The sequence below is a fragment of the Coccinella septempunctata genome, chromosome 3 (assembly GCF_907165205.1).
Source record: "Coccinella septempunctata chromosome 3, icCocSept1.1, whole genome shotgun sequence".
In the NCBI taxonomy this organism is placed as follows: Eukaryota; Metazoa; Arthropoda; class Insecta; order Coleoptera; family Coccinellidae; genus Coccinella; species Coccinella septempunctata.
Window position 1 is genome coordinate 4,048,849 of NC_058191.1, and position 16,489 is coordinate 4,065,337.

The window sequence follows — 16,489 nt, forward strand, 5'->3', positions numbered from 1 at the left end:
GTAGGTATTCAAATAACAATCAGAATATATAAATTTTATTTTTCTCTGGTACATCAACAAAAGAATACTTACTTAATAAATTTTTATAAATGAAAATGAAGCCTTCTTCGCGACGTCATCGTCTCACTCGAAAACGGCTCAACCGATTTAATTAATTTTTTCTTTGAAACCTTCTTCAAACTTTGGGAAAGATTGTAACGGAAGAAAAAATACCTGGGAAACTGAGGAAATCAAGAAAAATTGAAATTTTATGCGCAATGGACAAGTGGTTGACACTTGATGGCGGTTGACTGTTAACAAATGAACTTTATGAACAAAAAGATCTCAAAGTTGCTATCCCCATCCTTGAATTACTGCCACGTTAATTTCGTGAGATTCTAAAATAATTGATAACTGGACTGTTAGTTAGATCAAATTGACAAGGCCTTTTCGTGAAAAATGGATGGAAATCACGGTTATTCATATGAAGTTTTATTGAAATTATTTGTTCACGTAGGTACAATGTTGTGAGATCGTTGAGAAAGTTCAATGAAACCTATCCTGACTTTTACAAAAAATGTTCAAAATGTTGACCAAGTTGATTGAAAAGCTTCAAGACACCATTATTTTTTTTTCTATGTTTAATGGAAGTAATCATGATGACGGTCGAGTTTTCAATAATTTTAAAATCTCACAAAATTAACGTGGAAGTAATTCTACTGCAGCAACTGAACAGAAGTCGTACGCTGAAAACCCTTACTTTCATAGAAATTTTACTCTATCTGCAAAACCATGGGGTTTTCGATAGATGAGAATTGATTTTCTCTGATGAAAATTGTTGGAGACATATATAATAATGATAGTTATGGGTAACTAGGTAGGTTTTGGACTTTAGAAAAAAAAATAATGTTAATGTCAATTTTTGAGAATTGAATGTCAAAATAGAATTTCTCGATAAAGTGTTGTATTTTTGAATATTCCTTTTTTTGAATCTGGTAATGTGAAGTAAAGCGGGTAGCTTTTCTTTATTGAGTTAAATATGGAAGTTCTTTGACCCATTTGATGAAAAAAATATCAGATAAAAAGTAGGGTGTTCCATGTTCAAAAAATCAATTCTTCCGTTTTTGTATCGAGTGAAAAGACCAAAAATTATGGAACAACCTGTACATTAAAACCAAGTGTTTTTCACGCGACTCATACTCAGTATCTCAGAGACCTGTTTCCAAAATTTCAGCATCCTGAAATAAGAAAAAATGTCTTTTCAATGCCTATTTCTCTGAATCCATGTTTTTGGAAATTTTTTGTGGAAAACCCAAGTATCAGGAATAGGGATATGGAAGTACTAGACAAAAAAACTGTCTATTACAGGCGAGTCTGCAAATTGACAGCCCAGGCTAGCAAGGAGGCGAGACAATTAATTGAGACAGTTTTTTAGCGAGGTGCATATTACATTTTTTCGTGGACCTCATATACCTTCATGAAAGTAAGTACTAGTGCACTTGTGCGCTGTAAATCCAACCTGGCAGTAGTTGCTAATTCTCTCATCTCTGGAAGAGTGTTATTCATATCGCTATCACTATAAATTCTTGATTATAATGAACACTAATATTCAAACTACGTTATTAGTTCACTTTTTAAATATTCAATCATTCAAGAATTAATTTGACAATAACAAGTGACGAACTGACGGTTATTGTCACAGGCACTTATGTTTTTATCAAATCCTCGCTCCCGAAATAGATTAATTGCCACTGTCGTATTTGCTTCTATGCGAATAAAAATGCGGACGAAAAATTATTACGTAAAATGGCATTTTATGTGAGATCGACGAAAAAAAATTTTTCAGATCAATCGTATGATCCGTTTTCCGTAAACACCTGTCATCAAGGTTTTCAATATTTATTTTCATTCTGGAAACATGAAGTGATTCAAGAAAGGAATAACGTTCAGTCACAGCTCACAGAACATTAACTTTTATAACTCCATAGCCTACTTGATGACGAATTTTGTTGAACACGCCTTTTTAAATGATTGAATAGAAAAAGAGTAGGATTGAACTGCAATTAATCAATACTCAACACCCAGATTTTATGTATTTATGAAGTAATAAACTCTTAATATCAAGTAGACCTCAAAATATCACATATGAAATCAGTATACTTACTACTCAATCTTTCGCTTTCGAATGTATCAAAATTGACGGAAAGGTTACGTAAGGCAACAACCTTCTTCGGCTAAATATGTAACATAAAATTTTAAATGTTTCCGAATAATCTAGGTACCTTTTAATTTCTTTTACCTAGAGCTCGTTTCCCAAGAATAATAATAACTGTCTTGTTTCTCAATATCCTGAAATTTCACAGTTACTTAAGGAGATGTAATTATAGCATTGCAACGACATACTCGAAGCACAGTTTATCTGATTATTTTCCAAATCTGCCCGGCTATATCCAGCGAATCGCAACAAATTTGCGAGTATATGAAAGGCAGAGTCTGATACCGTGACAAATTATTCGCGAATTAATTACAGTTAACATTGCATTTGGTGTGAATTGTTCAACTTGGGAACCTCAAGTAGGTCATATTGGATACCTAAGTGATTATTTGTAACATGTGGAAACCCATCCGTAATGATGAAAATTGTGTTAAGAAAATCAGAAAATCAACTGTTGAACGTACAAACATATTAGTAGATACCTCGGTAGATAACTATAACACCTAGTGTCACATGAATCAACATTCGATAAATGGGAAATGAACCATATCTTTCGCTAAATTCTACGAAGCGTTGCACAAAGTGCCACACAAAAAAAATTTGTATTTCCTAGTTGCAAGTCGGAATCCCGAGATGCTAATTGGAATTCTGTAATGAAAATTAATTTCAAATGCATCCACCGGTTTACATGCAAATGATCTTGTGTTAGATGACATTTCGGAGATATCCTAACCTAAGAAGGTTAGTGTTTTCTCGGTCGCTACATATGGCAAATTTGCAACCTGGTTCTCAGAGCATAAATCATATGAGCCTACCCTATCTCTTTTCTTTCAATCGTTTTAACGGACGTCATTGATTCAGACCTGCACTTATAGTTGGGGAGCCCAAGAGGGAAATACGGGATTTACTCTAGCAGGTCAGATTAACATAAGGGATCTTGGACCCTGTAGCCTGTAGCAAACTACCAAAAATCACACATGTATATAGGGGGCATTGTTTAGGACAGCTTGTCAGAATAGTTTAAAACACAATAATTGTACTCGAGCGTGTCAGAGATATATATGTGGTTAATTACATGTTGAAAAGAATATATTCTTTTAATCTGACAATTTGAACATGACGAAAATGTGTGGGAAGGCGCCAAACTTGCAAACATAAACTTCACGTGTACATTAACGAGCGCGATGGCTGTTTTCTTATTTTGAAGCTAATGATTCGAGAATAACGGAAAAAATATATTCTGACACTTTCAGCAAGCCGAAACAATTGGCCATATGGGTCACAAAAATCAGATTTTTTGAATTATCTCCTCTCCTGGGCTTCAAATTGTTTTCGCATTCATTATAAAAGTTGTAGAGCATAACATTTTTTCCAAATTATGTCAGAAGCAATTTTTTCTACGTTTGAACGATTTGGAGATATATGGCGATGAAAGTACATTAGACTGGGTTTCTAATTTGACCTTGGCCTTTCGCATGTGTGACTTACGCTTCTCGCCCTTATCGCCCTCTAACTCGAAAACGGTTTAGAGTATGTAAAATTGCTTCAGACAAAAGTTGTATAGAATATACAACTATTTTTTTTGTTTCTATACTAAATACAGAAACGATTAGAGGTACAGAAAGGAGATATGTAAAAAAAAGCCTTATTATCATCTTCAAACTGACACGTTCGAAAAAAAATTGTTTTTCGCCATTTTCAACTCTTCCGTAGATACGGTCAGCCCCACCACGCAAACTGTCAGAGAAACGCAAAGCATATACAATATCTAAATCTGACACGCTCGAGTATGTACACCTGACGATTTTTTTTACATCTTTGAAAACCTGCAGACGCTTTCCCCACCGCTGAGTGCATACATCATAGAACCTTTTTTTCTTTCTACCATCTAATCTTCAAAATCCACTAGGTCTCCACGACGCTCGACTAAATCTCGAGTTAGCATCGTCGGCTCCCCAACTATCATTCTCCATCCAATGGTCTAAACTAATCTATCAATATACAGTGTGGTCTAACGAAAACTGAACACCTAGATTTGCCAGCTTTAAAATGAAAATGTGGAAAACCACTCGGACCTGTCAATTTGTCCTCATCCCCGTAACTGCAACTCCCTAAAGGGGTAATCACAACTATTTGATTTTGAATAGGGATGAGAGGTGTTGCGATACCTCTTGTTGAAAATCTTATCGAGCACTATCTGATCTTGAAATTTCGCTTAGAACTTCACATCGATAACGAAATAAAAGGTAAAATAGTAGAAGAGTTCCTAATTTTTTGATAAATTCATTAAATGCTGGAAATGAGCACCATTCACAGGTACAACATTTTCGATGGCCCACTCGTGGCACAAGTTTAAATTTGGTTTGACTGACCGCAGAACATTTATGTCACATGCTTTCGGAAAAATTCGTCATAATTTTGAATTCTGAATTTCAATATTCTGCGTCTGAACGTAATTCTCAGTGTTTGGATTTGAGTTTAGTGTGCTATCGGTCAGATGTGAATAATTCACCTAATTTCTGCGATTTGGTTTCAAAAACGTTATGACGAAGAAATTATCATGCTTTTCAGAGCTGGATTGAATCTTGATGAATGGCCCGATAGTTATTTTCGGCAAGATGGTACCAGAGCATATACAGCTGCAGAAACATGCGCTACCTTTTTTATTCTGATGTTCTCATTCACTCATATGTTACTTCTAGTTATGAACGACACAAACCATATCTATACAATGTAATCACTAACTACCTTGAACAGCTTAAGAGGAAGTATTCGATGACAACAAATAAATGAATGATATTATAAACGATAGATAATATGAAGATGGATAATAGAAGAAGTTCCATAACTTGCTTTTATCTCAGCATTGTGAAGTATTGTTTGCAAAACTTTTCAACATAGCGTATCCATTTATTTCCTCATCTTTTGAGCTACTATCAACAAGTTGATGAGAAACGCTATTCATTTATTTCCAAACAGATATGTTAGAACAGAAAAGATATCTATTGACTCGAAGTTAGAGCTACACCAGTTGAATTACTCTGTCAAATCTGGAAGTATGTACAGAATGTACAGTACGTTTGATGTAAGAGGGACAAGAGGGTCACTGGATTTTGTGACTTATTCATTGGGTTCATTTGAAGAGTGATTAATATGTACTTTCTACAGGCTATCCAAATATATTATTGGAAAAAATATTGAACATGGAATGTTCAAACGAAAGCTTTCTCAACAGTCAATTCCATTCCAGAGATAGCGAAGCCAACAATTATATTTGCATCTTCGCCAAAGGTGATAAATTTAACAAAAAACTCTCGGAAGGACGGAAGGTTTACTCCTTCCGGAAGAACCGGAAGAACCTACGGAATCTCAACAGATTGTTGTCCCCCTCCCGGATAACTCTCTATCAACTCTTTCTTGCCTCTTAAACCAAATTTTTCTAATTTTCTTGAAAGGATATCTGTTTGCATAATCAAAAGCATTTATTGCAGATATTTGTTTTTGGGGGATTTTCAATAATATCTCCAGCGGGACTGAACATTAAAGAAATAAGTCATTTTAGAACACCCTTTTTCGTTATACAGGTCCTAAATGTTTGAAAAATATTCGTTTCAACACTAGTGCTTCGAAAATATCTTCTAAAGTAACCTATGAATGACAAAAGGGATGTCCAGAATAAGTATTGTTGTGTATTAAATACCCAAGGTCCAAACATTGGATTCATACCAAACCCAAACAAATTATTCGATAAAAACGTTGCAAATGTCCCACAGTAGTTCAATATTTCCACTAAACTAACGACATACCAATAGAAGAGAACTAATAAACATCAACTAAAGATTTTTCATTATTTCTCTTATCACTGTAATCAAGGTAGGGAGTTCTCTTGATCTCACATCCCACATACTCATCATCCTCCTTTATTATCTTCTCATACTCAATAATATTTACAATGTTCCCTGCTAAGATTCCAAGACCAGCCAGTTTCTAACACTCATTCAATCATCGAGGCCCCACATGCCCAATATATTTCGTATCTTTTCAGTGAAACCTTTAAATATACCTGCACCCCTTCAAAATTTCAGGTACAGAAAACAATATTTGTGAGTCACAAAAATGGGATGATCCACGAGGAGGCACAAATACATGAAATAACAAATAAACTACTTTTTTCCAAGTACAGGTACAACCAACCGACCACTTTTGAATACAGCCCTACTGATGTTCGCCTACGATAGCAACAAAAATTATCATGGGTCATCATTACTGAACAAATCCTAATGTTGATAAGAAGGACTCATGATAATAATGCTATTAACCTATAGACAAAAAGGGTTCCATCCAATATGAAATGTCTGAAGTCGCCAAAAATCAGTGAGACAAGCAAGCAAACCTTCGATCAGAATCTACCGAATTTTCGGTAGATTCTACCGATTTTTCGGTAGATTCGAGACCACAGGACCAGGAGGACATGACTACGAGAAAGGTGTAGAGGACCCACAAATAGTTACGAGGCCCGAGACCGTTAGAGCTGACAAAATTTCTTGACGTGTCCAAAGATGAGGATAGAAGGAGAGATAGTCAGATGCCACAATACAAAAATATGTAATTTTTGTGTTTTTATTATTTACAACGACACTCTAACCTATAATACGATTTTGGATTTTATCTCTTCTGTTCTATACTATAGCTTTGTTGATGTCAGATTAGTGAAAATAGTAAACCAATGTGTAAAACTTTCTACGTTTTTTGTTGATGATAAATCATCATCAACACCAAATAAATTTGGGCTGAACTGACAATAAAAATCCGTTTAGATATTGGTTACGGGAGTTTGGATCATCAAAATCATTACAGATTATTAAATTGGAGGATATTTTCAAACAACTGTTGTTAAAAAGAATATTTTTCATAATTCTCAAAACGGTAGTCCTATGTATGTGGATCTGGTCACATTTTGAGCACAATGGAATGCTGTGCCAATTTCATATACACCATTTTTTTTATTTTCAGTCCCACGACTTATGTGTAAAATTATCGTCGAGCATAGACCCACTGAAAAATTTATAACATCATCAAAACCATTCAACGAAACCCAACCTTTTTTTTCAGTCGATTCATTAAGTTCTATTGGATAGAAATGAAGTTATGGACCGTGTACGCACCCCTGGGTCTTGAGTCACCCTGTATATGACCTTGATGTTGAAATAGAAAATAGAATTATGCAAATATTGTAAAAACTGTACTCTAACTAGGAACTTCAAGTCCCTGACGTTTTTACTCCCCTGGTAATTAGCCATGAGCACTTTGAATTGAATGATATAGAGGAAAGTGGTGATCTAATCATTACGGTCCAGTTTACTCTTTTACTTTCTTCACTAGATTTATAACCGTTGATCGCTGATTCATGCGTTCCTACTACCATTCAAGGATTATGTAATGCACAATGAACATGCATGTAGGCACTCCATTCAATGTCCATCTGTCCTGCAGGGATAACTTTTAAAATTTCAGAGATTTATCGAACAGGACCGTATTACTGATAGATTTCAATAATATCGAGTGAGTATATAAAATTGAAATATTAGATTCGTCCACTTTTGACAATGCTTTGTGGAACTGTGGACATATTATCTGAATTCACGTCATCTTTTTATTTGTCGTACAAATGAAAAGCAATCAAATCGATTTGCATACAGTATACATTATACATTTTATTTTAATGTATGAGAAATGCAGAAGCATTTGTGAGAATTTCACTATTGTCAAGAATATTATGTTCTTTAAAATATACTTTTCTTCAACTATTCGGTGAGTCACAATATATAAAAATTATAATGATATTGTGAATATAAATTATTACCTATTGGCATGCTCAACTTCCATACGACAGAATAAATTATATTCATGAATGAGTGCTATGTTTTTATAAGCTTTTTAGCCGTAATGTTATCCGTAATAATCCGGTAAGATACAATTTTGGACCACGAACCTTCTGAAATTGAATACCGAGTTAAGGGCGAAACAAAAATTTCTATTATTCACAGAATGAATTGTGCTTCAATATTGTCAATCAAGCATATTGTGTAAATGAAGAAGAAATGCAAAATTTTAAGTGAATTAAAGCATGTTATTGTACCCAGAATAATTTCTTGCGAAAATTTCTACAATATAAATGATTAAATGAAAATATCAAATTTGTGTTCCTAGATGCAACGGAATATCATGAAAGAGAAATTATCATGATGCCTTTTTATAACTGAATTGAATTTTGATGAATTGTCCAAAAATTATTTTTAACAACTGTAGAAATCTTTGCTGCTCTGGGTCACTGTTTTTCAACCTTTTCATGACATAACTCCCATTGTAAGAAAAAATAATTCGCGACCCCCTAAAATTTCTTTTTTATATCAGCTAGTATTTGTGCGAATTGACATTTTCATCAATTGCATAAATAAAGAGTAAGACATCGCTCAAATTCGAAAAATGAATAAATATCACAGTTGCAAAATCAAACCTTTGCTTTCGAACTTTATTGATTTTTTAATGGGGTGATTCTCTCTACCCCCTAGCTAGGGGGTCGCGATCCACAGGTTAAAAAAAACTGCTCTAAATATGTTTCAGATTCGACTCATCAGCCCTGGTAGCGAACATGAATTTTTTCCATGATCGTGTTATCTAACACTATGTGATTTTTTCTTAATATATCTAGAAGAAAATCATTAATAATAATTCATCAAATTAACAATTTTCATTTTCTCTAATGTAACGAATATGTCAGAAGATGTGGAATAGTGTCAGGAGCAAAGAGTAGGACATTTCTAGCAACTATTTTATAATAATTGTGAAGGACACTGAAACCTGAACTCATTCTAATAAAAATCACCGTATACAATTCCTTTGGTTTAATTGTGGATTTTCATTGAGTATCGACCACATCAAATCAATACTTATAGAGAATTAAACATATTGAGATTCTTACTCTGATTATTTATTCATTGTTAGCTTTTTACCAAGAATTTTTCTAAACGATTCAGATTGTTTGGATTCTTGGATTCTTGTGACTTAATGAAAGAAATGCTTTCGGCAAGTTGGGGGAAATCTATTAGTAACTTCTTCCTTAAAATAGCCCTTCCATACAAAATTACGATAGAGGTTATCATTGTTTACATTTTGGAAAGATGAAATAATTCAAGGAAAGACAGAACAACATCCTTCAAAATTCCATTCCCTACTTGACGACGAATTTGTGTGATAGCATGTTACTTAAACAGTATAAGCTTATAGTTATTCACAAAGCCTTCATAGACTCATACGATGAAGAGTATTATATGAAGTATACTTGCATAATTTTGGCATACAAGAATTCGGCATGAACACTTCTATTTTTTTTTTCATTTTTTTATTTTTAACATTTGCTCAATTTTACAGCATCAAAGTAGATTAGTAGTAGCAACAATAATTTCTAATTAATTTTTATGATCTAAAAATGAAGATACATTGCCAAAATATTTCCTTCTTCTGAAAAATCAGTGGCGTATACCTAATTTTATCGATATAACTCATCATATTGCTCAGGCCACGACTTATTGAAATTAAAAAAATATATGAATATATGAAATATATGAATTTTCCTAGTCTTCAACTGTGAACTGATTCATTTCTCCTTCTTTTAAAATTTTTCTTCTGAGTTTAGTATGTAGGAATTCGAAACAACAAGTTTTTCCAAAATTTGCGAAGATATAGAGGTTTACACCCTCTATATATCTTCTAAGAGTTCTAAAAGTATTTCCGCTGAAACCAGAAGTACAGTAATAACAAACATTTTATTTTAATATCACAACCATTTGTTTAGGTGCCTGAATAAATCGACATAAAATGAGATAATTTATGGCAAGCAAGATTTTTCAATATTTTCTGTTCAAAAGGAAATTCTTGAATTGATAAATGAAAGATTGGGTTATAATATTCATTTGATTTCATTTTTTACCATCGAAGTGTGAAAATGCATGCATGCATGACCATAATAAGATTACCTTCAGAATTGTATTCATCACCTATATTCTTCAAATACGAAACTGGCGCGGAAGTTTTGGACGTAATAATGCGAAATAAGAAAACTGAAATGGCAGAAAGTGGATCAAAGTTTTCGGAAAAATCGTTGTCTGTCCTTATGAAAATGTTTGGGCGATACTCTGTATTTTTGCACCTATTTAACGTTGAAAATAAGAACTCCAATTTCCATAAATGACGCCAACCCTGTTTCGATCTAATTTACGATTTTACGCATCTGTGGACACGTCCGAAGAAATTCAGTAGAATTCCAACGCTTTCTCTCCCTCTCATTTCGTGTATAAAAAATAATCCCTGGACTCGTTTATGCAACGATACGAATACGCCTTTGAGCGGTCTTTACTAATTGAACTACACAATGCATTTCTCGATCCCATTATGTAGTCGAACTCATGAAACATTATAATTTGCACTTTTTCCACTCGGATTGTCTCATGCGGACATATCGATATCGGGGAAATGCTGAACTTCCTCGTTCGTTTTGTGATTGTGGAGATTATTATTGGATGCATTTCTCCTCAATGGATTTCCTTCAAAGTGTCTCGAAGGCCTCAAGATACTACCTTAGAACTTAGAACATAGATACATGGAATGGAAAATAAACATTTCGAAGACGCATCAATTTTCAATACGAATAGACAGGACGCATGTGAATTTTTCAATAAAACGCCACTGCCTTAGTGTCGCTCTAGACAGAGAAACATTGAATATGTGGACAACAATCCATTCGTAGCATTGAATGGCCGTTCCATGTATCTATGTTCTAAGAGTACTACAGCTACAAGTATAGCATACTTGATTATTGAAGGTATACAGGTTGGCCCACATAAAGAAAACAGTTCAGTCGAATATTTCCGTAAGTATGAGGTCCTCCGGCAAACGGTTAATTTGTATTTGTGTGATGGGTGATGAGAAGAAGTGTCTAAATCGTCGAGTAAAAACATTTTATGATTGGAGTTCGTTTCTGTATGGAAATTCATTGGAAGTGAAATGAAGTGCACTAAGAGGTCGAATTTCTGAACGAATCGTATTGATATATAGAAATTGTTCATCCTATGATTTTAGGCAGGATTGGAATTCTCATTTTAATGTTCTTAATTCTTATTAAATATTTTTATCTCTTCGGGTGTTGTCAAAGGATCAGCAATTATAGGAATTTCATCAAATACGAGAAATAATACAGAATATATGGAAAAATATGAACAACCGCTTATTCTCTGTTTCTCTCGCCGTCAATCAGGTTGTTGAACAGCATTTGTGCTTTTATCCGCAATCTGCAGCACATGACACAGTGTATATGGAAGGATGGTTTGATTTCCAAACTTTATACACATATGAAGTGTGGGAGGTGTTCGCTTACTAGAAAACATGCTGTCAGATAGAAGTTTTCATATTTTTATTTATGATAATATTAGTCATTTCTTCTTTTAGATGTATAGAGAATAATCTATCTAAAGATTTAGAAATTTTGAGGAATTACCTACTTTTTCGAGTGGCGTTGGCGTCCTAACCCAAATAAAACCTAGGTTTCGAATTTCCATTTGAATAATCATCAAAAATATAGAAAATTTAGTGTAATTTTCGGTAATTATATTTTGGAATATAATTTCAATCCTAAATAAAATTTGAGTCTTAAGTTGAAAACTAGGAATATATCCTACATAAAGTAGCTTGTACTTCATGGGGTGCTGATGCAACTACTCTTCGGAAAGCACTCCTAGCTTTGGTTTTTTAGGTTGCTGAATATTGTTTCTCCGTTTGGGTTAATAGTGCTCATGTGCAAAAAATCGATGCACAGCTGAATCTTTCCATGAGAACTATAACTGGAACTATTAGATCTTCACCTATTCAATGGTTATCAATTCTTTCAAACATTTTACCGCACCATAATATTCTTAAAAAGACTGCAATTATAAATTCTTGGAATAAATTACACCGACTCATTTCCAATTCTGTCCTACATTCCAGAAAATACGATTCCAAGACTGAAGTCGCGTAAACCTTTATGGTCCAACTCTTTTCTTAATTCGAATATAAGGGACAAGGACCTTGGCAGTCTGAATACTTAGTGATCCCTCGAATATAGTTCCTGGTTTTGATCTTACCAGGAAAATATGGTGTATTCTGAATCGTATAAAAACAGGTCACGCAATAGTATGCTTTTCAGGTGAAGTTCAGTTGAAAGCCCTAGTTGTGAATGCGTAGTATAAGAAGAAACCATAAACCATCTGGTTAATCATTCAGTTATAAATTTCAGGATGATTTTGAAATTGTTCAATCCCTTGTCGTCGCTTTGTAATGTCTCAGAAGATTGAACAAATGATTAATTAAAGGGGATAAATTTAGATATATTTTTTGAACCTCGAAGAGTTCCCATGGAGGCATTTCGGGAAACTCTTCGTTGAAGAGTTACGTTGCTTCAAAGATGACTACTTGATTATGGATTTGTTCAATTTTTATAAGGGAAAATAAAGAAAAGATTTCGTATTTATACGTATTAGTATTAAGTTAGGTTTCTGCATAAGTTTAACCCCCACCTGAAATAACAACACTAAGCAAAACTGTTTAAGAGCGACAACATAGTAGAGATATGAACGAAATGAAGATTCTACCTGGTAGCTCTTGTGGGCTCAAAAAATGTTCGTTCTGTTTCTAACACATTGTATAAACATCGGGTGACGCTTGCTCTAGCTCTTTTCGTTTGAGGTGAGGAATGTTATGTCAAATAGTCAAATGTTCGTCCAAGCATTGGCGAGCTATAGTAATGTCCGCAATGGGTCAGGTTAGCAGTGTATTTGCTATGACATTGCAGACCAGATAGGTTCAATATAATTTTGGACTGAAGAGGCAGAAATTTTCTTTCGAATGTATACTTGAATTTTAGTGTATTGTATTACTTTCTTCCATATGCATTATTTTATTCAAAGATCAAAACGAAGGCAAAATATATGGCACGTGCAATGGAACAGAGTTTTCGATCGAAAATATTTCTTCAATTTGAGCAAAGAATGCGCTATCACCGAGTAGGCTACAAATTATGAATGAGGCCAAAATTATACAGATACAACTAAGAGCATTTAATGAATTTATGTAATGATAATTAGGTATTGCTCATTTGCGTCCAGTTTGGAATTAGTAAGAAATAATTACAGAACTTTTCATTCTGTCTTCGTAGAATTTCAATTTTTTCAAATTTAGAGAATTCGAAATTTCTCTACGTCATTTTACTGTTTTCATCTTGGTCTGAGAAGAGACCGAAAAAAGGCTCATCTCGTCTCGTCTATGATATATTACCTATCTCGTCTCGAGTCTTTGATGTTACCTGTGAAAGGATAACCCATGTTTGAAAATAATTTGGGTTTGCGCAAGTGAAACTGCAACAAAAATAGGCTTGGTAGAGGAACAACATATTGTTTGATCATGCGTACACTCGCCAAAATAAACCATGCATGCCATCATAAACAATGCGAAATGCAGCACAAACGCATGCGGACAAACTGCGGACTGACTTCAAGTTCAAGTTAAGTCGAGCTCTTGAGCCATTGTTTCATTGGATGAAAGTAATGAGGTGGAACTCCATCTAGTTGGAAGTGAATGAGGTCTTCTTGTAAAAGCTTAAGGTTGAAAATATGAATTTAAATTTGGTGAGCCAATGACTCATGGATCATTTCCGAGAGAAATGGATCGGTAGACGAGGACCAATTGAATGGCCATCAGGCTCCCCAGATTTGACACATTTAGTCGATTGTGCATGTACCTATAAAGCACATCCCTGTGATGTAAAAGAATTGAAAGTAAGATTCAGATTGAGGTTTTCCAAAACGGATGGTCGAATTTGAAAACAGGTTATATATTTTTTTTTTAAATCTCGCATAGTGAAAATATTTCTAATTATTTTCATTTTTCAATTCAACTCCTGCTACCGTAGGTAACTATTCTACTCTTGTTAATTTTTTCGTATTTTTTGTACTAACATAAAAACTTAAATGTATGGCATTTTTAAAAAGGTAATCGATTCACCTTTTAAACAAAGTGTCACCACCATCTCTAGAGCTTTCAAATTGACACACTGTATACTAATCTACTTTGGAAATAAGTGAAGTTTACGTCATTCTTATTGAATCATACTTTTTCAGCACGCCATGACATAAGTCATAAAAAAATATATCGGATATCTGACAATGACAATAGTGAATTCATGTGAAAATTTTGCAATTTTCTCTCCTATAGAGAAGTCTACTTCTCACGCTTCGCTTCTGAAACTATCCGGCTGCATTGAAACACAGCAATGAAAAATTATATTTGATTCATTTGAGAGGAACCTCGGTCAACATTTCCATCACAATCAGTTCGAAATTGAGAAATAGTTCGATGTGACTACGAAAACTGATCGAATATTAAGTAACCAAGAGTAAAAGTGGACGAGTTTGTCGATAATATTCTTCCTCAATAATTGCCGGTTTCTTCATCATCAGCAGGTACCCAATTAGAGATGTGTTATTTGAATTCGTCCAAAATTAATTTTCATTATGGTGATTTTCAACGCTAAGTATATACCTACAGTAGCCAGTAGCACTAATATTTAGTTGCATAACAATTTTCGAGTAATGCAATTTGTTAATTCGAAATCACTTGATCCATCTTTTCCAAAGCGCATAGATTCTTCATTTTGAACGGATGTGGGAGGAAATAAAGAACTAAATAAAAAATTTCAATAAATATACAAAATCATTCCTAGTAGGTACTTAGTCTTAGTTTATAGATTTATAATCAAATACCTACTGATTCCAGAACCCATAAATATTATTCTCAAAATTTATAACTTTTTTCAATAAGTTATATTTGTATCATTCACAAAAAAAGAATGATGATATTGAGGCAAGTGAAAGTAGTGGTCACAAGTATCAAATATTTTTGTAGAAGCTCCATTTTTTCGTTCACAACCATACAAGTGTTTCAATAACTTTTAGAATTAAAAATATGAGGAATAAGGTACATTGAAGAATAACATAAACAAACTTTACAATTTTCATTTTGCTATAATAAGAAACCATGAAAAGCCTACTTTTCATTCATATTAAACCAACTTCCGACTTTGCACTAAGAAATTTTATTTTTCCATTCTGGTGGTCTCGGCAATCACAAACAACACAGGGTATATCTAGTTAGAAGGCTGATATTCCTAATGAATTTTAGTAAATACACATATTTCATTATTTTTTTTATTGTTTTTTTTTTTGTTGAGGCTAACGATTAGATTGTCTATTGAAATTGAACTTGGCAGGTTTTGTGTTGCGGTATAGGAAATGTTGATCATTCATCTCATTATTTAATGAAATTGGTGTTTCTATATTTGAGATTTTGAATGTATTTTTTAATTAGTTTTACATTTCCTAATCCTTTTGAAACATTGTAGGTAAAGGGGTGGTTAAGTTTGAAATATGAAAAACATTTCAATTAAATTTTTCACTGAAAGCACAAGTGACTATTAATGTTCAATTTTTCAATTAGGTCACTGTATAACAAAACAAAGTATAGGTAATAATATTGATATGATTGATCACTAAATATAAAATTTACCTGGTGCTTTTCATATCATAATCTTTCACAAAAAATAGCTTTGGCTTCATTCAAAATCATCTCTTCAGTGGCATATTTCCTAATTCTAGGTCAAATTTGTAACTTTTATTTCGTGAAACATAGTGATACAAATGTATAAACGAGCCTTTAAAAACGTGCAATTAGAGTAACTATAGGCATAGATACAAGTATTCTAATTGCGCGTCTATATATAGGAATAGTATTAAATTGATATGGTCGATACGTTATACAGTATACTTGATGAAAATCCACATTTAAACTAGAAACTGAAATACTGGATTTTTACTACGACAAGTTATTTGATTATTACACATTGGTTCACTATTAATACCACTATTGAAACGGATGATTTTTTTTCGAATAGGTATTCTCATACGCCATTATGACCTAGGTCATAAATATGTCAGATGAGTTCTGTTCAAGTAATTTGTATTGTATTTTTCATACAGTGTGTACAGGGTGGGCAAATTTCGATGTTTTAGCACTACAGTTTTTAAACCAGAGGAGATACACAAAATCTGATACCCCATTCTCGTTCTCTTTTTCTGAGAAACTAACAATAGTAGTAGTCATTTTTGGCCACTTTCTTTTGTTTTCGAGTTATAAGCAAAAATTGGAAAA